A 21,827-nucleotide genomic window follows, 5' to 3' on the forward strand; every position below is an offset into this window, starting at 1 on the left:
TAAAAAAATCCAATAAACTCAATTTTAGCCATACATTTAGGCCAAAATGTATTCGGCCACATGTCTTTGGTAAAAAAAATGTCAATAAGCATATATTTATTGGTTTGCGCAAAAGTTATAGCATCTATAAACTAGGGTACATTTTCTGGAATTTACACAGCTTTTAGTTTATGACTGCCTATGTCATTTCTTGAAGTGCTAAAATGCCAGGGCAGTACAAACTCCCCCAAATGACCCCATTTGACACCCCAATGAAATTGCTGAGAGGCATGTTGAGCCCATTGAATATTCATTTTTTTTGTCCCAAGTGATTGAATAATGACAAAAAAAAAAATTACAAAATGTTGTCACTAAATGATATAATGCTCACACAGGCCATGGGCATATGTGGAATTGCATCGCAAAATACATTTAGCTGCTTCTCCTGAGTATGGGGATACCACATGTGTGGGACTTTTTGGGAGCCTATCCGCATACGGTGCCCCGAAAACCAAGCACCGCCTTCAGGATTCCTAAGGGCGTAAATTTTTGATTTCACTCCTCACTACCTATCACAGTTTTGAAGGCCATAAAATGCCAAGATGGCACAAAACCCCCCCAAATGACCCCATTTTGGAAAGTAGACACCCCAAGATATTTGCTGAGAGGCATGTTGAGTCCATGGAATATTTTACATTTTGACACAAGTTGTGGGAATGTGACCAATTTTTTTTTTTTTTTTGTAAAGTTGTCACAAAATGATATATTGCTCAAACATGCCATGGGCATATGTGGAATTACACCCCAAAATACATTCTGCTGCTTCTCCTGAGTATGGGGATACCACATGTGTGGGACTTTTTGGGAGCCTAGCGCCATACGGAGCCCCGAAAACCAAGCACCGCCTTCAGGATTTCTAGGGGCGTAAATGTTTGATTCACTCCTCACTACCTATCACAGTTTCGAAGGCCATAAAATGCCAAGATAGCACAACCCCCCCCAAATGACCCCATTTTGGAAAGTGGACACCCCAAGCTATTTGCTGAGAGTCATGGAGTATTATAGCGTATTATGAAGCTCTCATTTGTTTTTGAAAATGAAGAAAGACAAGAAAACAATTTTTTTTCTTTTTTTCAATTTTCAAAACTTTGTGAAAAAAAGTGAGGTCTGCAAAATACTCACTATACCTTTCAGCAAATAGCTTGGGGTGTCTACTTTCCAAAATAGGGTCATTTGGGGGGTTTGTGCCACCTGGGCATTCCATGGTCTCCCAAACTGTGATAGGCAGTGAAGAGTGAAATCAAAAATTTACGCCCTTAGAAAGCCTGAAGGTGGTGCTTGGTTTTCGGGGTCCCGTACGCAGCTAGGCTCCCAAAAAGTCTCACACATGTGGTATCCCCGTACTCAGGAGAAGCAACAGAATGTATTTTGGGGTGTAATTTCACATATTCCCATGGCATGTTTGAGCAATATATCATTTTGTGACAACTTTGTGCAAAAAAAAATGTGTCTTTTTCCCCCAACTTGTGTCACAATATAAAATATTACATGGACTCGACATGCCTCTCAGCAAATAGCTTGGGGTGTCTACTTTCCAAAATGGGGTCATTTGGGGGGGGGGGTTTGAACTGTCCTGGCATTTTATGCACAACATTTAGAAGCTTATGTCACACATCACCCACTCTTCTAACCACATGAAGACAAAGCCCTTTCTGACACTTTTTGTTTACATGAAAAAATTATTTTTTTTACAAGAAAATTACTTTGAACCCCCAAACATTATATATTTTTTTAAAGCAAATGCCCTACAGATTGAAATGGTGGGTGTTTCATTTTTTTTTTCACACAGTATTTGTGCAGCGATTTTTCAAACACATTTTTTTGGGAAAAAACACACTTTTTTAAATTTTAATGCACTAAAACACACTATATTGCCCAAATGTTTGATGAAATAAAAAAGATGATCTTAGGCCGAGTATATGGATACCAAACATGACGTGCAGTGGCGACAAACTAAATACATATTTAAAAGCCTTTAAAAGCCTTTACAGGTTACCACTTTAGATTTACAGAGGAGGTCTACTGCTAAATGTACTGCCCTCGATCTGACCTTCGTGGTGATACCTCACATGCATGGTGCAATTGCTGTTTACATTTGATGCCAGACCGACGCTTGCAACTTTGCATGAGAGCAGGGGGGGACAGGGGTGCTTTTTTTTTTTTTTTTCTTTATTACTTTTTTGCTTTTTTATCTTATTTTTAAACTGTTCCTTTCATTTTTTTATTTTTTTAATCATTTTTATTGTTATCGCAGGGAATGTAAATATCCCCTATGATAGCAATAGATAGTGACAGGTACTCTTTTTTGAAAAAATTGGGGTCTATTAGAACCTAGATCTCTCCTCTGCCCTCAAAGCATCTGACCACACCAAGATCAGTGTGATAAAATGCTTTCCCAATTTCACAATGGCGCTGTTTACATCCGGCGAAATCTAAGTCATGAAATGTTCGTAGCTTCCGGTTTCTTAGGCCATAGAGATGATTGGAGCCATTCTGGTCTCTGATCAGCTCTATGGTCAGCTCTATCAGCTCTATGGATGCATTCTCGGGTTCCCTGTTGGGACATGAGAGCCAGAGAAAAACATGGAAGACGGTGGGGGGGGCATTCCCTCCCACTGCTTGTAAAAGCAGTCTAGAGGCTAATTAGCCACTAGGATTGCTTTTACATGAAAGCCGACCGCTGGCTGAAAAGAATAATACCAAGATGATACCTAAACCCAGGCATCATTCTGGTATAACCGCTCAAAGTCCTGCAACATACCAGTACATTGCTGGTCCTTGTTGGGCATATATTGTAAACTTTTTTTCATGCAGCCTGTGGGCTGCATGAAAAAAAGATATTGATCGGTGGGTATGCCCACCATTAGAATATCTCCCTTCATCCACCCACTTCTAATGATGGGCATACATGCACCGTTTATATATGCCGAAACATGGGGGCATCCTTCCGCAAAAGGTAGGAGCAAATCGCTCCTCCACCCACTGCTGCCCCCACGCTTCAGCATATATGCTGAAGTATGTAACTGTGGTGGTGAAATCACCTCTGACAGCGCTGGAGTCACGGCTTTATGTATCGTGGGAGCAAACACTGTTGCTGTCAAGATAAATAAATCCGCGCTGCAACTGAATGGCGTACCTGCTAAGCAAATGATGGTTAACAATAAAACAAAGTAACATTACAGTATAACAGTAAGACTTACCATACCTGCAAAGCAAAAACAACAATAAAACATTGCAGAATAGAATACAGTAAAAAAGAGCAGAACAATAGAGAGAGAATAGAGAGAGAGAACAATAAAACGACAACTATTTTTGGTTTTTATTATTTTATATTTTTTTTGTGGGTTTTTTTTTTTTTTTTACTTTTTTTTTGTAACTTTTTTGTAACTTTAACTTTTGTAACTGGTACCAGGTTTTGGTCTCTCAAAATGCGATGGCATCTTGGGAGACCCTGTGAAAGTGTGTCCTAGTCTGTGCAGTGCTGTACCCTACGCTAATACTGAACTAGTGTATGGTAGCGTTCAAAACATTCACCAATGCAAAGACCAGGATTGTCAGGACAGGAGGGACAATAATACCGGGTGTCATGCCTAAATCCGCACTTGCTGCAGACACGACATCTTTTTTGGGGGGCTCGTTGGGTAGGGGTACTCGGGAGGACATAAAGAAAATGCCTCTCATGCAGTCGGCTTACTGCATTTGGTTGGGAAAGGTGAGGTGGAGCACCGTCTGGAAACAGAAGGGCTCTGACGATCTCTTCCTGGAATGTAAGGAAGGATCCAGTCCGTCCTGAAGCTCTGTATAGCACATAAGCATTCAGCAAAGCCAATTGAAATAAATAAACAGACACTTTTTTGTACCAGCGTCTGGCCTAACAGGCAACTAGGTACCGTGTCAACAACTGGTCGTTGAGGTCCACAACTCCAATGTTTTGGTTATATTCGTGGACACAGAGGGGTTTCTCCACAACACCAGTCGCTGTAGTAATTTGGACCGTCATGTCTGCATGAAGGGAGGTAAGAACGAAAACATTCTTATTATCCCTCCACTTCATAGCGAGCAAATTATTACACTGCAAGCAGACTCTCTCCCCCAGCCTAAGACAGGAATCTACAAGCCGCTGGGGAAAGCCCAGGCGATTAGGTCGCATGGTGCCACATGCTCCAATCTGATGATCAAAAAGGTGACTAAAATGTGGCACGCTCGTGTAATAATTGTCCACGTACAAGTGGTACCCCTTTCCGAATAAGGGTGACACCAAGTCCCACACAATCTTGCCAGCGCTTCCTATGTAGTCAGGGCAGTTTGTCGGCTCTATGTGACTATCTTTGCCCTCGTAAACCATAAAACTACATGTATAGCCTGTGGCCCTGTCACAGAGCTTATACATCCTGACCCCGTATCTAGCACGCTTGCTGGGAAGGTACTGTTTGAATGACAAGCGGCCAGAAAACTTAATCAGGGACTCATCAACGCAGGCAACTTGATGGGGAGTAAACAAGTCTGCAAAACATTGGTTGAAGTGGTTTATGAGGGGCCGAATTTTGTTTTGTATTCAGGGTCTCCACGAGGACGACAGAGTTCATTGTTGTTGAAGTGCATGAACCGCAAAATCTGCTCGTATCGTGCCCTGACCATGGAGGCAGAGAACACGGGCATATGGCAAATTGGGTCAGCGGACCAATATGACCGCAACTCACTCTTTTTATTTATGCCCATGTGGAGGGAAAGGCCCAGAAAGATCTTAAATTTGGAAACCGTAATTGGTTTCCAATCTCTGGCAAGGGAGGACTGGGGAATAGTGGCGATGTGTTGACCAGCAATCAAATTGCTTTGGTCCACAATAGATCTATAGAGATCTTCGGTGAAAAACAGCGAATAAAAATCCAGTGACATAAAATCAACTGTTTCCACCTGAATGCCGGGTTGGCCAGTGAATGGGGGAAGTACAGGTGCTGCAGAAATGGTGGGTTCCCAATTCGGATTGGCGAATGCAGCAGGAAGGGCACTATGAGCACGACGGGCCTGTGTTCGTCTTCTTGGTGGCAGCGGGACACTACTTGTGCTTGCCACCTCACCAGCTTGAACTGCACTTATGAGACTCGCCACGTCACCAAGTGTTACTGCACTGCTGGATATACGACCAGGGTGTACTAGGCCGCTGGTGCTTGCCAGTTCACCAGAAGGAATAGCGGCGCTGGTACTTCTCTGCTCCATATGAGGGACCTGCGGTTCTTGCACTTCAAGGACAGAAGAAGAAGATTGGGGTCTGGTACGCCTGACCTTGGCAGGGACCACAACTCCGTCGTCAGAGCTATCTGTCATGGAGCCGCTGCCGTCTACAGGATCGTATTCTGAGCCTGAATCTGACAGATGAGTGACTTCCTCTTCACTATCTGTCATGCTCAGAAACGTTTAGGCCTCTTCACTAGTGTACCTTCGATTTTCCATTTTGGGCTCTAAATTTAGTGGTACACTAGTGAGACTCACAGGCAAAAAAGATCCTGACTGTCAGCAACTGTATCAAAACGCTACCAAAAAACTGTTAGCGATTGCAGGGATCAGGCCTGACTCTGCGAACGCTGTAGTTATGTGTGCTTAGTGTTTTGTAATTGTCAGTGATCGATCGATACTGCACTTGGGTGGGCTGGGCAGGGCTGGGCCGAGGGGCAAAATGCAGGTGCTAGCAGGTATCTGGGCTGATCCCGCTAACACTGCATTTTTGGGAACCCTAAACTGCTGGGGACACTAGTATAGATCTGATCGGATCAGATATCGATCCGTTCAGATACTATACCACTAAGAGAGGTGTATGCTGCGTGCGTGGGTGTTAGCGGTACTGGCACTAACCTAACGCTGCCTGGGGCGACGCAGACCTTATCTGACCCTAAAAACTTAACTTATATCACCGCCAGGCGATTAGGGGGTTAAACCTTTATAAGGTAATAAATGGCGGGTGCCCTGAAACTATAATAAACTATAAAAAACAAACTAACTAACCAGCGTCACCCGTAACAGTTATACGGTGATCACTGGTGAAAGGGTTAACTAGGGGGCAATCAGGGGGTTAAAACCTTTATTAGGTAGTATATGGGGGTCCCTGTCGCTATAAAATGCTGGCGGCGAACCTATATACTTACCTCCCTAACTAGCGTCACCTGTGTCACTAATACAGCGATCAGAAAAACGATCGCTTAGTGACACTGGCGACGGGGGGTGATCAAGGGGTTAAAACTTTATTAGGGGGGGTTAGGGGGTATCCTAGATGTAAAGGGGTGTACCCTAGACCTAAAGGGGGCTAACCTTAACTGCCCTACCACTTATAACTGTCACAAACTGACACCAATGCAAAAAAAAACTGCTATTGGTGTCACTGTGACAGGGGGTACAGGGGGGTGATAGGGGGGTGATGGGGTGAAAAGTGTGCCTAGTGTGTTCTACTGAAAGTGGTGTTGGTGCAACTCAAATTGATGTCTTCTCTCCTCGGCGCCGGAATGAAAAGACCGGCTCGAGGAGAGATGACATCACTTCCTCTGCCGCTGTTTACATTACAGCAGCAGAGGAAGATTTTCATTTGTGGGGAGCGATCGCGAGGGGGTGGCCACAAATGAATGGCCTCCCCCTCAGCCTGTATCACTTCCCCAATGAAGCCGACCGCCTTGGGCACCAGGGGGGCGTGATGTGCCCCCAGCCCGCGGGAGGCAGATCACATACCAGGTACGTGATTTTGCCTGCCCTTGCCATTCTGCCACAGTATATCTGCGTTAGGCGGTTGGCAACTGGTTAAGAAAAAAAACAAAATTAAGAAAAAAAAAGCACCAAAATAAAAAAATGGTGTGGGAGTCCCCTCAAAATCCATACCAGGCCCTTCAAGTCTGGATTTTAAGGGGAACCCCGTGCCAAAATTTAAAAAAAAAATGGCGTGAGGGTCCTCCTCAAAATCCATACCAGGCCCCTACCATTTCACAAAAAAAGTGTAAAAAAATGACAAGAGACTATTTTTGACAATTCCTTTATTTAAAGCCTTCTTCTTTCCATCTTCTTCGGGTCTTGTTCCTTCTTCCTTCCTTCTTCCTTCGGTTTCTTCTTCCATCTTCTTCTTCCTCTGGTTCTTCCTCCAATCCTCTGCTTCTTGCTCTGGTGTTCTCGTCCGGCATCTTCCTCCACAGCGTCTTCTTCCCCGTTTCGTTCTTGGGCCACTTTGCATCCATGGGAGGCTCCCGCTGTATGACGCTTCTCTTCTACTGACACTGATATAACGGAACCGTGCTTCAGAGGGGGCAGGGTCACTGGGTGGCCCCGCCCTCCATTATTTAAGAAGTGTCAGAAGAAGAGAAGCATCACACAACGAGAGCCTCCCATGGATGCGGAGTGGCCCAAGAACGAAGCGGGAAGAAGACGTCGCGGATGAGAGTACGAAGCAGAGGATCGGAGGAGGAACCAAAGGAAGAATAAGATGGAGGAAGAAACTGAAGGAAGAAGGAAGGAAGAAGGAAGAAGACCCGAAGAAGATGGTAAGAATAAGGCTTTAAATGAAGGAATTGTCAAAAACTGTCTCTTGTCATTTTTAACATTTTTGACACTTTTTTTGAAATGGTAGGGGTAAAGTACCATTTCACACGGGGGGGTCGGGATCTGGGGGTCACCTTGTTAAAGCCCCCTGCCCGCAGACCCCCACAACCACCCGGCAACCACCCCCACAACCCGCCCTTTGTGCTCATCAACATGGAGACAAGGTGCTTTGGGGGGACCCCAAAGCACCCTCCCAATGTTGAGGGCATGTGGCCTGGTATGGTTCAGGAGGGGGGGCTTTCTCGTCCCCCCTCTCTTCTTGCGGCCTGCCAGGTTAAGGGTCAGATAAGGGTCTGGTATGGATTTTTAGGGGGACCCCCACGCCATTTTTTTTTTAAATTTGGCATGGGGTTCCCCTTAAAATCCATACCAGACCTAAAGGGCCTGGTATGGATTTTGAGGGGGACCCTCACTCCATTTTTTTTTGGGAGGGGCATTTTTTTCTCTTAAAGCTGTTTTTTTTTTTTTTTTTATAACATAAAAGTTTATTTAAGCTTTAAACTTGTATACATACATATCTGTATAGATTAAAATTGAAAATAAAATGAAAAGTACAATGAAATGAAAAATCCAATGGAGTACAATTAGGTTATAGCAGATGGTATTAGAAATTAACAAACATGTAATGAAACCAAGTTAACCATTATGACACATGATGGTGGCTAAGGCAGGATACTCCAAATGGTCGTAATATTATTAGACATGTCCTGCCAATATTGTAGGGATTGTTAAATTAATAATTAATATATGATCTACCATTCTTACTAATAAATACTTCATTAATTATTGATGGTGGATATAAAAAAGGGTGGAAGGAGAAAAAGTAAGGAAAGCGTTAGAAAAGAGTAAGGTATGTAAGAAAAAATAATAGGAGAGATTACCTTAGGTTACATTGCTAGGGAGGACCTGTTAGTTGATCCATAATATGGAGGTTGTATCTTCGGTATTTAACACATTATATTGTTCTAAATCCCTAGGGATTTATCAGAGAACTTGCATATCAGCATATCAAATGAAAGGTATTCAAACCCTTTATCTAGCGCATTAACTGTTTATAGGCCTGTGAGTGCTTGAATACAAACCAGGGAGACCAAGTTTTATGATATCTCTCGATAATCTCAGATGATTGTGCTGCTGTATCTTCCATCTCATGCAACTTTATGTAGCCAGTCTTTTAGTGTAGGAGTGTGCGTGGATTTCCAGTAAAGTGGAATAAGTGAATTGGCTGCATTTATTAGATGTTTAGAAAGAGAGGCTTTATATTTCTTATATGAGAAATTTGTTACATGCATCAAGCAGCAAGCCGCATCTAATTTTAGTTTGGTCTCCGTGATCTGTTGAATAACTTTTCTTACACCAAGCCAGAATGCTTGTATCATATCACATTGCCACCATATGTGTAGCAGTGTACCTCTAGCTTTATTGCATCTCCAGCATAAATCGGGTGTCTGAGGGTACCACTTATGTAGTTTATCTGGGGTGGCGTACCAGTGGGTCAAAATCTTGTAAGCCGTTTCCTGCATCCGTGTACTGATCGATCCTTTATGAGACAGAATACAGGCTGCTTCCCAATGTTTATCAGTGAACTGTATGTCCAGTTCCCTTGACCATCTCTCTCTGAACCTATCCATGTCATTATTCTTCAAATTCTGTAACCAAGCATAAGAAATAGAAGTAGATTTTTCCACTAGTTCTCCCTTCATGCATATTTGTTCGAATTCAGTAAGATCTCTCGAAAAGTTATTCCTGTGTAGAGCGGAGTTAACAAAACTGCGTACCTGAAAGTATGTCCACACGGGTATGTGTGGCACTTTGTTATCTCTCCTAAATTGGGAGAGATCTTTTATTGTCTGGTTGGAGAAGCAGTGCCATGCAAGAAGAGGCATTTTGGTGTCTGTTGTTGTCAGTAGGTGATTACCTATGCCCGGTGGGAAGTCTGGGTTATCTTTTAGCGGGGTGAGAGGGCTTAGCGGTGAAGAAAATTTAGTCTGCTTTGCTAGGTTGTGAAAAATGTCCAAGGAAGTACCTATGAGTGGGTGTGTCTTCACAGAATGGGGGTATTTCAGTTTGGAAACCCAAGGCGAGAATTGAAGTGGGATTGAGCACGTCATTTTCTATGGTGACCCAATCTTTACTTTTTGAGTGGCAGTGCCAGTCAATGATACAAGCAAGATGTGTGGCGTAATAATAATTTTTAAAATCAGGTATCCCTAATCCCCCAAATTTTTGGGTCTAGTGAGAAGAGAGGCTTTAATACGGGGCGGTTTGTGAGCCCAGATTAATTTCATTTGTAGCGCGTGTAATTTTTTGAAAAAATTGTGGGGTATTTTTATGGGGAGAGTGCGTAGTAGGTATAGAATCTTTGGCAAAACAGTCATCTTACATATGGCTGTCCTGCCAAAGCATGAGAAGTATGAGGTGTGCCAGTTTTGTAAGTCTTTTTCAATAATTTTAAGAAGAGGTGGAAAATTACGCTCAAAAATCGAGGAGAGTTTAGGTGTTAGCCAGGTGCCCAGATATTTTATTGCTGAATTCTCCCATGTGAAGGGGCTATTATTCTGAGCTCTAGTCAATTTGTCAGCCGGCAACGTGATGTTCATAGCTTCGGATTTTGAAAAATTAATTTTGAGGTTGGAGATGTAGCCATATAGGGAAAACTCTTTCATTAATGAGGGGATAGATATGTGCGGGTCTGTCAAAAAAAATAAAAGATCATCTGCGTAAGCTGCGACCTTGAATTCTCGATCTGTCAGTTTGAAACCACTAATAGAGCTATTTGAAAGGATATCTGATAAACGGTCCAATGATATGATGAAGAGCAGAGGAGATAATGGACACCCCTGTCTAGTCCCATTTTTTATACTGACACTTTCTGATAATGTACCATTTATTTTAATTTTGGCTGAGTGATTTTGATACAATGCTGAAATCCACTTCAACATATGTGGTCCCAGTCCTATGTGCTCACAGGTCTTCATCATGTAGTCCCAAGCTACTCGATTGAAGGCCTTCTCCGCGTCGGTGGACAAAAGAAAGCCCTCGATCTTTCGCTGATGTGCTGCATATATCAGGTCTAAGGATTTTGTGACATTATCTTTGGCTTCCCTATTGGGGACAAAGCCCACCTGATCCGGTCCAATTACTGTATGTCATGTAGTAGGGGTTTCATCCTATTAGCAATGATCTTAGCCAGAAGTTTGGCATCTAGATTTAGGAGTGAGATCGGTCGATAACTGGCGCAAAGTGTTGGGTCCTTGCCTGGTTTGGGTAGTACTGTTATATGTGCCGCCAGGAAATCATGTGGAATGGTTCTCTGTTTAGATAGTGAATTCAATGCGTTTGTTAAAGGGGAGGTCAGAATATCCGTAAATGTTTTATAATAAATGGCGCTAAAGCCGTCTGGGCCTGGGCTCTTTCCCGTTTTCAAGTCTTTGATAGCATTTTGAATTTCTGAAGCTTCTATTTGCTTTTCTAACTGTGCAATGTCGTCTGTAGCTAAGGGTGGGAGTTTAGATTCTTTTAGATAGTTTTTAATTGCCATATTCCTATCTCTCAATATGTTGATTGGCTTATGTTGGGGTGGGAGGTCGTATAGTGCAGTATAAAATGCGTGAAAGTGGTGTGCAATTTTATCCGTTGCTCTATCAATTTTACCTGATTTATTTTGAATGCCTAAAATTGAGTGTTGGGATATTTGGCCTCTCAATGCCCGTGCTAAAATTTTCCCAGTTTTGTCCCCATGTTCGTAGTAGATCTTCTTTTTAAAAAAGAGAAATCTCCTAGATTTAGTTTCCAAAATGTCTTTAAGGGATTTTCTTGTTTCCAATAATAACGCCGCTGATTGGGTTGTGAGTGATTGCTTATGGAGAGTCTCTAAATCACGTATTTTATTGGTTAATCTAACTATTTCTTTCTCTGTTTCCTTTTTCTTGTGTGTACCCATTTGGATCAATTCCCCTCTGATATAGCATTTGTGTGCCTGCCAGACCATTAAGGGATCTGCTTCTGGGGTGATATTATGTGTGAAGTACTCTTTTAATGATGATGTTAGTTTTGGTAGTAGGGATGGGTCTGTTAAAAGTGATGAGTTTAATCTCCATGTGTTGGGTTTCGCAGTGGGTTCTGATATGTTCAGTGTAATGGCTATTGGGGCATGGTCCGAGATGGTCTGTAGACCTATGTTCGCTTCGATTAGCGTGTCTAGGTCCCTTTGTGTGACAAATAAGAAGTCTATTCTCGCATGACGATTATGTGGGATCGAGTAAAAAGTATAATCTCGATCCTCTGGGTGTAAAAATCGCCATGTATCAATCAATGACAATGAATGTATCAGATTTTTGATCATTTTGAGGATTTTATACGTAAGGTATGTTTTCCCTGAAGATGTGTCTTCAGAGGGGTTAAGGGGGATATTAAAGTCCCCTCTCAAAATCAAGCGACCCTTATGGAAACTTGTCAATTCTGAGATCATTTTCTGGCAAAATGAAATTTGTCCTGTATTTGGGAAGTATACGTTAGCCAAAGTTATGATAGTCCCATGACATGACCCTTTCAGGAAGATAAATCTGCCTTCTGGGTCTACTAGTTTATCTGTTAATTCGAATTTTGCGTCTTTACTGACCAAAATTGAAACCCCTTTAGATTTGGAGGTAATATTTGTAGCATGATGTGCCTCTGTGAAGTAGTGGTCAGTTAGTCTTGGTATATGATTCGTCTTGAAGTGTGTTTCCTGAAGGAAAACAAAATTGGGCCTACCTTTTTTTAATTCTCTGAGGAGAGTGGATCTTTTCTCAGGGATATTCAGGCCCATAACGTTGTGTGAGATGATAGTAGGGTTGCGTCCCAGACCTGAGTAAGCCATGGTAGGTATTCAGAGGGAGATGTTCAGACACTCCCGTATGCACTACTTGAGAGATGAGTGGAGAATAAAAATAAAATAAAAAAAAAATTTTTAAAAATGTACAAATAAGTGAAAAAATATATAGGTAACAGATAAATAAATGTTATCTGATGATTCTATCACTTTATACAGATATATGTATGTAGAGGAGAGATCAAAGTTATAGATAAGAAGTAGGTTAAAGAAGTAGGGTAAAGAAGTAAGAATGGAGGGGATATAGGTACTTCTTCCACGAACGAATAACGCGTCCTGGAAGATCAAATTTAGTGTGTACGGATGAGCACAACAGTTGCCCACCGTAAACACTACTGTGGGGTTGGGAAAGACACTCAGTGAGGGGGACCCCTTGAGAATAAATACCAGTATGTGTCTAAATACTCTTTGGAATTAAGGTTTTATTCAACAGTGGGTAAACCAAGCCTGGCCAGACTACGGCCTAAAACTCTAATTTAGTGTGCTAAAAGGTCTACTCTGCACTAACAAAACTAATTGAGCAATATATAATGATAATTAATCGTCTACAAGCACCTTATTGCTACCCTGTCAATCAGATAAGTTCAGCTACTTAAGGGAATATTAATAGTTATAAAATAATTGTTATAGCTATAGCTGAGTTCTTGGTTGCTCTTGGGAAGCTGTAGGGTGAACATGAAGCCTTCCCTTCTTCTCAGATATAACCAAAGCCTGAGATGTAGTCTATAAGAAGCGTTATATGAATTGTGCTTCGTTACCCTGACAGTCTCATGTCCAGAGGGAGAGACGCAACAACCAAGAGATCTTAAATGAAAAATGAGACCAAAATGGTCATAAAATAAACAAAAATACTGCTGATTTTTCGGGATATCTAGTTACAGCTGGTGTATATAGATCAGTTAACAAATAGTCTACTCCTGAAGACCATAATGGTGTCCTGAAGTATGCCAAATAAACTGTATTTGGGCAGTTTTACCCAAGATCCTTAAAGATCTATAAAATGCGAGTATGTCTCAACTCAATTTAGAGCTTGTAGTGTTAGAACATAAAGCATAGAAAACGTAAAACCGTAAAAAAAGAACCAAACCGCTTGTAGGGAAGTTATTCGATAAAGACATTAGCAGGACGTAGTTTCATCAAGCATTTCTAGGCAGGGATGAAGCTGTTGCTATTACTCCCGGTCCTCCATCATGTTTCTAGCGGAGTGTGAGCGACTGCGTGGCGTTGACGAAATTGCTTCTGTTTTTTAGGGTGGTGCTTCTCAGGTGTATTCAGAGGGGAGCGTAATGGACTCCGTTCCTGGGGTGGTATGATGAATTCCTGGTACCAGTCCGGAAGTTCAATCAATCCGAGTTTAAGTGCGTCACAGAAATCTGGAAGGTCTTCTGGTGTGCGGAGCGTGTGCTGTCTGCCATCAAAAGTGACCAACAGGGCAAAAGGGAATCGCCATGTGTATCTTATCTCTTTCTCCCTTAGTTTGTCTAATAAAGGTCGCAGGGCCCTGCGATTTTTCAAGGTGATCTGGGATAAATCTTTAAATAGTTTAATGCATTCGCCGTTGAAAATTATTTGGTCGTTTCTGCGGGCTTTAAACATTATTTCCTCTTTGAGTGCAAAATTTTGCAGGCAACAGATTATATCTCTAAGGGGTAAGGTGTCTGGACCCTTGGCCCTCAGAGCTCTATGCGCCCAAATAAATTCAATTTCTGTGTCTTCTGGTTTTTCTAAGAGGCTGTTGAAGACTCTTTGCAGGACTGAGGGGATTTGATCGGCCAGGACAGATTCTGGGATACCGCGGACTCTTATATTATTGCGTCTTCCCCTGTTGTCAAGATTTTCTAAATGCCTGTTCATGTCTATGAAATGGCGCGCATGGGAGGAGGTAACTTTATCAAGTCTATTGATTCTAGTGTCCCTCTGCTTCCCTGCTGTTTCCGCTGTGGCCATCTTTTCTTGTAATACCAGGAGACTGGTTTTGAGATCTGTGATGGCAGCAGAAAATGAGGCCTTAATGTCAGCTGCAAAGCCTGATATGTCCTCATATGTAAGGGGGTGATCGGCTCGGGAGCTTCTTGTACCGTTATCCTCTGCTGCTGACTGAGAATCTTCACTGAATTCGTCGTCTGCATGGGCCGGCGCCATCTTGCCTCCCTCCGTGTCTCTCAATGCCGCGGCCTGGTTCCTGAAAATGTCGGAGATATCTCTCCCAGCACTTGTGACCATAGATCGCCGTGATCGGGTGTGATGAGGGTGCTTGTTTTGTCTGCTCATCCTCCGTGCTGCGTGCAGAAAAGACGTGCTCGGGCCGCGTGTCTAACGGAGCACTGGAATTAGGCTGCCATCCTCACCGCGCACCAAGCCACGCCCCCCTCTTAATGCTGTTTTTATCAATGAACTTTTATGTGTATTGCCAGACCGACATTTCATTATAGCCATGAAGTGTTAAAAAAAAGTTTAGAGGTGCGCCCATTTAACCTATGCAAATGCATTTATGTTGCTTGACATTTACTAAGATTTTGCCGGCGCAGTGAACCAAAGCATTTGAACAAGCGCAAATGCCGTTTGCGCATGCGTGGTGCATAAATTGACCTCACGCAGTTCTAAATGTACTTGCCAGTGCAGCAGTTACTTTCTCATTCTATTTTGGGCATATTTTACTTGGGCAGTTATTACTATACTTCATCACATCACCCCTCATCACCCCCATAATATTGGCACATCCAGCTTGTTTAAATTTTAGGTTAAAGATGCCGTGCGCCATGTCTATAGTGGCGCACCGATTGCCTCCTCCCGTGCGCCGGGAAGAGAATAGTAAATGGGGAATTGCGCTACCGGCGCAAATGTTTTGTAAATACGAAAAAATCCTTTGCGCATCGGTGTGCGCTGCAACTCATGGCGCAAATGTTTCGTAAATCAGCCCCATGGTGTCATGTGTAATTGCCGAATTGGTAAATGTATTTGTTCAAATGCCCACACAGCCAAGCTTTGGTCTTGAACTTCTTAAGCTCTTCCCTAACCAGAACAAGTTTTCCCATTTACCATCTTTTTCTGTTCTAATGACAACTCAAGATTCTCTGTCATGTTCATTCCTAGTGACAATGATCATCAGGACAAACAGAGTGAGTGAAACTAAACAACATTTGCTTACACAATTATAAAGCTATAAAAATGTATCAAAAGATCTTATTATTTCTACCCATTTAATAACATTCATATGCATAGTAGGCATGTAATATGCCCACTCCAGCTTGCATTATTCTTCTTTATGGAATCTTCATTCCTGGTTAAAGTGATATTTTTTATTCTTAACACCATGAGACATATGCCATGAATTTCTATTAACTCAGCTGAGGCACAGCTGGTCTGGTGCCATGTTGGATTGCTCTGAACGCCAGCTGGGTTCAGGAGTACATAAAAACCCTAAGCCGGAGGCTGATTAAAGTTCAACTTACTGCCAAGAAGACATATTACACGTTAGTGGGACAGAAACACAGTTGTTACACACATTGTGCATACTCTTAGAAACAGTATTTATTTTAAGGGATGACATTGAAATATTGTTGATTTTATAATGATCATTGTGTGTGTATATATATATTGTCTCGCATACACACGGTCACACAAAGTTGTCGGAAAATCCAATCGTTCTGAACGCGGTGACGTAAAACACGTACATCGGGACTATAAACAGGGCAGTAGCCAATAGCTTTCGTTCCTTAATTTATTCTGAGCATGCGTGGCACTTTGTGCATCGGATTTGTGTACACACGATCGGAATTTCCGACAACGGATTTTGTTGTCGGAAAATTTTATAGCAAGCTCTCAAACTTTGTGTGTCGGAAATTCCTATGGAAAATGTGTGATGGAGCCTACATACAGTCAGAATTATATATATATATATATATATATATATATATATATATATACAGTCAGAATTTATATATATATATATATATATATATATATATATATATATATATATAAATCCTGACTGTATGTAGGCTCCATCACACATTTTCCATAGGAATTTCCGACACACAAAGTTTGAGAGCTTGCTATAAAATTTTCCGACAACAAAATCCGTTGTCGGAAATTCCGATCGTGTGTACACAAATCCGATGCACAAAGTGCCACGCATGCTCAGAATAAATTAAGGAACGAAAGCTATTGGCTACTGCCCTGTTTATAGTCCCGATGTACGTGTTTTACGTCACCGCGTTCAGAACGATCGGATTTTCCGACAACTTTGTGTGACCGTGTGTATGCGAGACAAGTTTGAGCCAACATCCGTCAGAAAAAATCCATGGATTTTGTTGTCGGAATATCCGATCAATGTCCGACCGTATGTACAGGGCATTAGTTGTGCACTCCACAAATGTGGCCTTTATGGAAGAGTGGCAAGAAAAAAGCAATTGTTGAAAGAAAGCCAGAAGAAGTCCCATTTGCAGTTTGCTAGAAGCCATGGGGACACAGCAAGCATATGGAAGAAGGTGCTCTGGTCAGATGAGACCCAAAAATTTTAACTTTCTGACCTAAAAGCAAAAAGCTATGTGTGGCGGAAAACTAACACTGCACATCACCCTGAACACACCATCCCCACCATGCAACATGGTGGTGACAGCATCCTGTTGTGGGGATGCTTTTCTTTAGCAGGGATAGGGAAGCTGGTCAGAGTTGATGGGAAGATACAGGGCAATCTTGGTTTGTTGGAAAACCTGTTATGCTGTGTACACACGATCGGATTTTCTGACAACAAATGTTCGATGGGAGCTTGTTGTCGGAAATTCCAACCGTGTGTAGGCTCCATCGGACATTTTTTGTCGGAATTTCCAACAACAAAAAATTGAGAGCTGGTTCTCAAATTTTCCGACAACAAAATCCGTTGTCAGAAATTCCGAGCGTGTGTATACAATTCCGACGCACAAAATTCCATGCATGCTCTGAATCAAGTATGAGAGGGAAGCGTTCAATCTGGTAAACTAGCGTTCATAATGGAGATAGCACATTTGTCACGCTGCACATTTTTAAATCTTTTAATGCAGTGCATTCTCTTCTTCTTTATAACGCTAGAATAATTAAGTTGTTTTGCTGCTGATATTCACACAGAGGGGGTCATTTACTAAGATGAATGCACTGCGCTGGTTCTGACCTTAATTGGTGCGCTGGATAGATCTTTAATCCAGCGTGTGAACCAGCGCACACACAGGAGTACCTGCACTCGAGAATGTTTCCAGCGCGATAGGCGCTGGTTCTCGGCGAGGTACATCTCGCGCTCGCTGCAATAGGAAAAAGACATCTTCCTATTAAGGCAGTGCAAGAAAAACCAGCATGGGTTCCCCCTTCGGTGTGTGGTTTTTCTCCCAAAAAACGCATCCGCAGTCCGTACTGCGACCAGTACCTTTCCTCGATGGAGGGGAGAATTTTTCCCTGGTGTCGCTGCTCACGGGCTAGCGCTTCCTTCCAGAGTTTGCAGAGTTTCCAGCACTGCCCTCTCCCTCTGGAGTCCTGGGTGTACTTCCCTGAAAGCTTTCCCAGGCTCCTGTATCTCTCTCTCTCTCCCATTCAGCTGAGCCTGCTGTGTGGGCTGCAGTTTCCGTGTTACAGTGGGGCTGCCAGTCCTCGGGACTACATGTCCCACAATCCTCTTCTCCTTTTTCTATTCTATTTTTCCCTAGCTGATATAAAGGCGGGGGAAGAAACATAGTGGGAGGCTGTGCTGGCCAGTGCCGCTCACTAGTATAGCAGTGCACGTGCGGAGGAGAGGGAGAGGGAGGGGAAGGGGCGAAAGGAGAGTCCGCAGCTGCAGTGACGGCACTAGGGTTGGTGTCACCAGGTGCGGTATAACATGGTGTCACCCTCCTTCCACCAACTTTAGTCCCCCCTTCGTCAGTGCAGACCCCCCACTAAGTATAAACCCCTCTCTCAGTACAGACCCCCCTTCATCAGTATGGACCCCCCAGGACAAACCACCCCCCTCCATTAGTAGACCTCCACCAGGACAACCCCCCCTCCATTAGTACAGATCCCCCCAGGACAAATCCCCCCTTCATTAGTACAGACCGCCCAGGACAACCCCCCTCCATTAGTACAGACCCCCAGGACAAACCCCCCCTCTATTAGTACAGACCCCCAGGACAAACCCCCTCCATTAGTACAGACCCCCCAGCAGAACCCTCCTCCACTAGTACAGACCCCCACAGGACAAATCCCCCCTTCATTAGTACAGACCCCCCAGGACAAACCCTCCTCCATTAGTACAGACCCCCCCAGGACAAACCCCCACCATTACTACAGACCCCCCAGGAAAACCCCCCCTCCACTAGTACAGACCCCCACAGGACAAATCCCCCCTTCATTAGTACAGACCCCCCAGGACAAACCCCCCCTCCTCTAGTACAGACCGCCCACCAGGACAAACCCCCCTCCAATAGTACAGACCCCCAAGAGGACAAACCCCCCTCCATTAGTACAAACCCCTCCCCCAGGACATCCCCCCTCCATTAGTACAGACCCTCCCGGACAAACACCCCCCTCCATTAGTACAGACTCCACCAGAACAACCCCCCTCCATTAGTACAGACCCCCCCAGGACAACCCCCCTCCATTAGTACAGACCCCCAGGACAAACACCCCCCTCCATTAGTACAGACCCCCAGGACAAACACCCCCCTCCATTAGTACAGACCCCCAGGACAAATCCCTCCATTAGTACAGACCCCCCAGGACAAATCCCCCCCTTCATTAGTACAGACCCCCCAGGTCAACCCCCCTTCATTAGTACAGACCCCCAAGACAACTCCCCCTCCATTAGTACAGACCCCCAGGACAACCCCCCATTAGTACAGACCCCCAGGACAACCCCCCCATTAGTACAGACCCCCAGGACAACCCCCCATTAGTACAGACCCCTAGGACAACCCCCCATTAGTACAGACCCCCCAGGACAACCCCCCAGAACAACCCCCCATTAGTACAGACCCCCAGGACAACCCCCCCATTAGTACAGACCCCCCAGGACAACCCCCCCATTAGTACAGACCCCCCAGGACAACCCCCCATTAGTACAGACCCCCAGGACAACCCCCCCATTAGTACAGACCCCCCAGGACAACCCCCCAGGACAACCCCCCATTAGTACAGACCCCCAGGACAACCCCCCCATTAGTACAGACCCCCCAGGACAACCCCCCATTAGTACAGACCCCCCTGGACAACCCCCCCATTAGTACAGACCCCCAGGACAACCCCCCATTAGTACAGACCCCCCAGGACAACCCCCCCATTAGTACAGACCCCCCAGGACAGCCCCCCATTAGTACAGACCCCCCAGGACAACCCCCCATTAGTACAGACCCCCCAGGACAGCCCCCCCATTAGTACAGACCCCCAGGAAACCCCCCATTAGTACAGACCCCCCAGGACAACCCCCCATTAGTACAGACCCCCAGGACAGCCCCCCCATTAGTACAGACCCCCAGGACAACCCCCCATTAGTACAGACCCCCCAGGACAACCCCCCAGGACAACCCCCCATTAGTACAGACCCCCCAGGACAACCCCCCCATTAGTACAGACCCCCCCAGGACAACCCCCCCATTAGTACAGACCCCCCAGGACAGCCCCCCCATTAGTACAGACCCCCAGGAAACCCCCCATTAGTACAGACCCCCAGGACAACCCCCCATTAGTACAGACCCCCCAGGACAACCCCCCATTAGTACAGACCCCCAGGACAACCCCCCATTAGTACAGACCGCCCCAGGGACAAACCTCCCTCTATCAGTAGAGACACATAACACCCATGCGGCAGCTAGAGAGGACAGTGTGAAGCCGCGCCGCCCGGGTGAAGAACAGATTGAGACAGCCAGGCAGCAGCTTAGGCGGGAGTGAGAGACAGAGGAGAGAACCTGTGTCATTCTGCAGGCACAGGCCACCCCCCCTCCTCCCCCCAGCGAAGTCACTGCGCGGCTGGTCTCTCTCAACACAGAGACCAGCCGCTCTGATCTCCGGCGGCTGCTCTCCTCTGACAGGAGGAGGAGGGAGGGGGGACGGGCTCTAGCAGTGAAAAGCACAGCGGCCGCTCCGCGGCGGTGACCTGCGGACAGAGCTATCCAGAAGTGTCCAGAAGCACGGAGGGGAGAATGAGGAGGGAGGGGAGCACTCTGGCGCTTCAGCGCCCCCACCTCTCTGGCGCCTGGGTGCACTGCACCCCGTGCACCCGCCTGGGACCGGCCCTGTTCCTGGTCACTATCCATGGCAGCATATACACAATCCATGCATGTGCTACCATGAAGGCACCAGGAAAGTAACTTAAAAAAAAAAAAAAAAAAATGAAAAAGGGATTTGTCCAAGACATGCCAATCAGCCTAGTTAAGCTGCAGCTGGGAAATCCGATGCATGAAAAGAACACACATAAAACAAAGAATTTGAAACAATTTTATTGGTCCAAAAAAAAAAAAAAAAACTGGACTTGGAAAAGAAGCAAGGAAAGCAAAATACACACATGTATGTTAATTTGAGACACTAACAGAATAGGTTTGACCCTTTTGCAGTGTAAATTAACAGGAGTTAAAAGGAGTGCACCCACAAATGGACATCTATTAAGTATTAAAACAACATTAGGCACAACATCTTGAGAAAGAATTTTTAAAATAAGGCAGCGCAGACAGTTAAATCAAAGTGAACAACGTAAAAACAAAAATTGCCAACATAAAAAAGATTTCATGGTAAAATAACCACCACCCAAAAAAAAAAGCAAACCAAAGTAACAAATAAATTGCATAAAAACACATCTGTTTTGCAACAACATAACAAACAAAATACAAATAGAAAATACAGTGTTAGAAACTCGATAAGGACACCCAAATGTACACTCTTGCCGGTCCCCCACACACACAATCTTGGCTCTTTTCAGGGCAAAGTAAAGAGTGCTATCTGCAAGCTTTATATAACATAGGTTTGTCTGCTAATGAGGCAATTGCAAACACATGGACAGACCATTAAACACACAAAATGCAAGTTCACTCAATGTAGAGAGAACTTCAAAGTGGGTACACCTGTTAAGGATGTCCTTAAATTACTAACTCAAAAAACACACTCTGAGCATGCCCAGAAACATCCAAGTGCTGTTCACACACAAAAAGTACCACCAAAAAAAAACAAAGTCCCTGAGCATGCTCCGAACAACCCAAATGTAGCTAGCACAAAATAAGCCACCCCACTGTCCAAAATTAAGCACATCATCCAGCATGCACCAAAATTACAGATGGGACAAAACACCACCCAGTCCAGGGGGGCAACTATAGAGCCTAACGTGCAAAAGTTATACAACGAATACCATTGC

This window comes from Aquarana catesbeiana, linkage group LG01, assembly GCF_042186555.1.
Source record: "Aquarana catesbeiana isolate 2022-GZ linkage group LG01, ASM4218655v1, whole genome shotgun sequence".
Classification (NCBI taxonomy): Eukaryota; Metazoa; Chordata; class Amphibia; order Anura; family Ranidae; genus Aquarana; species Aquarana catesbeiana.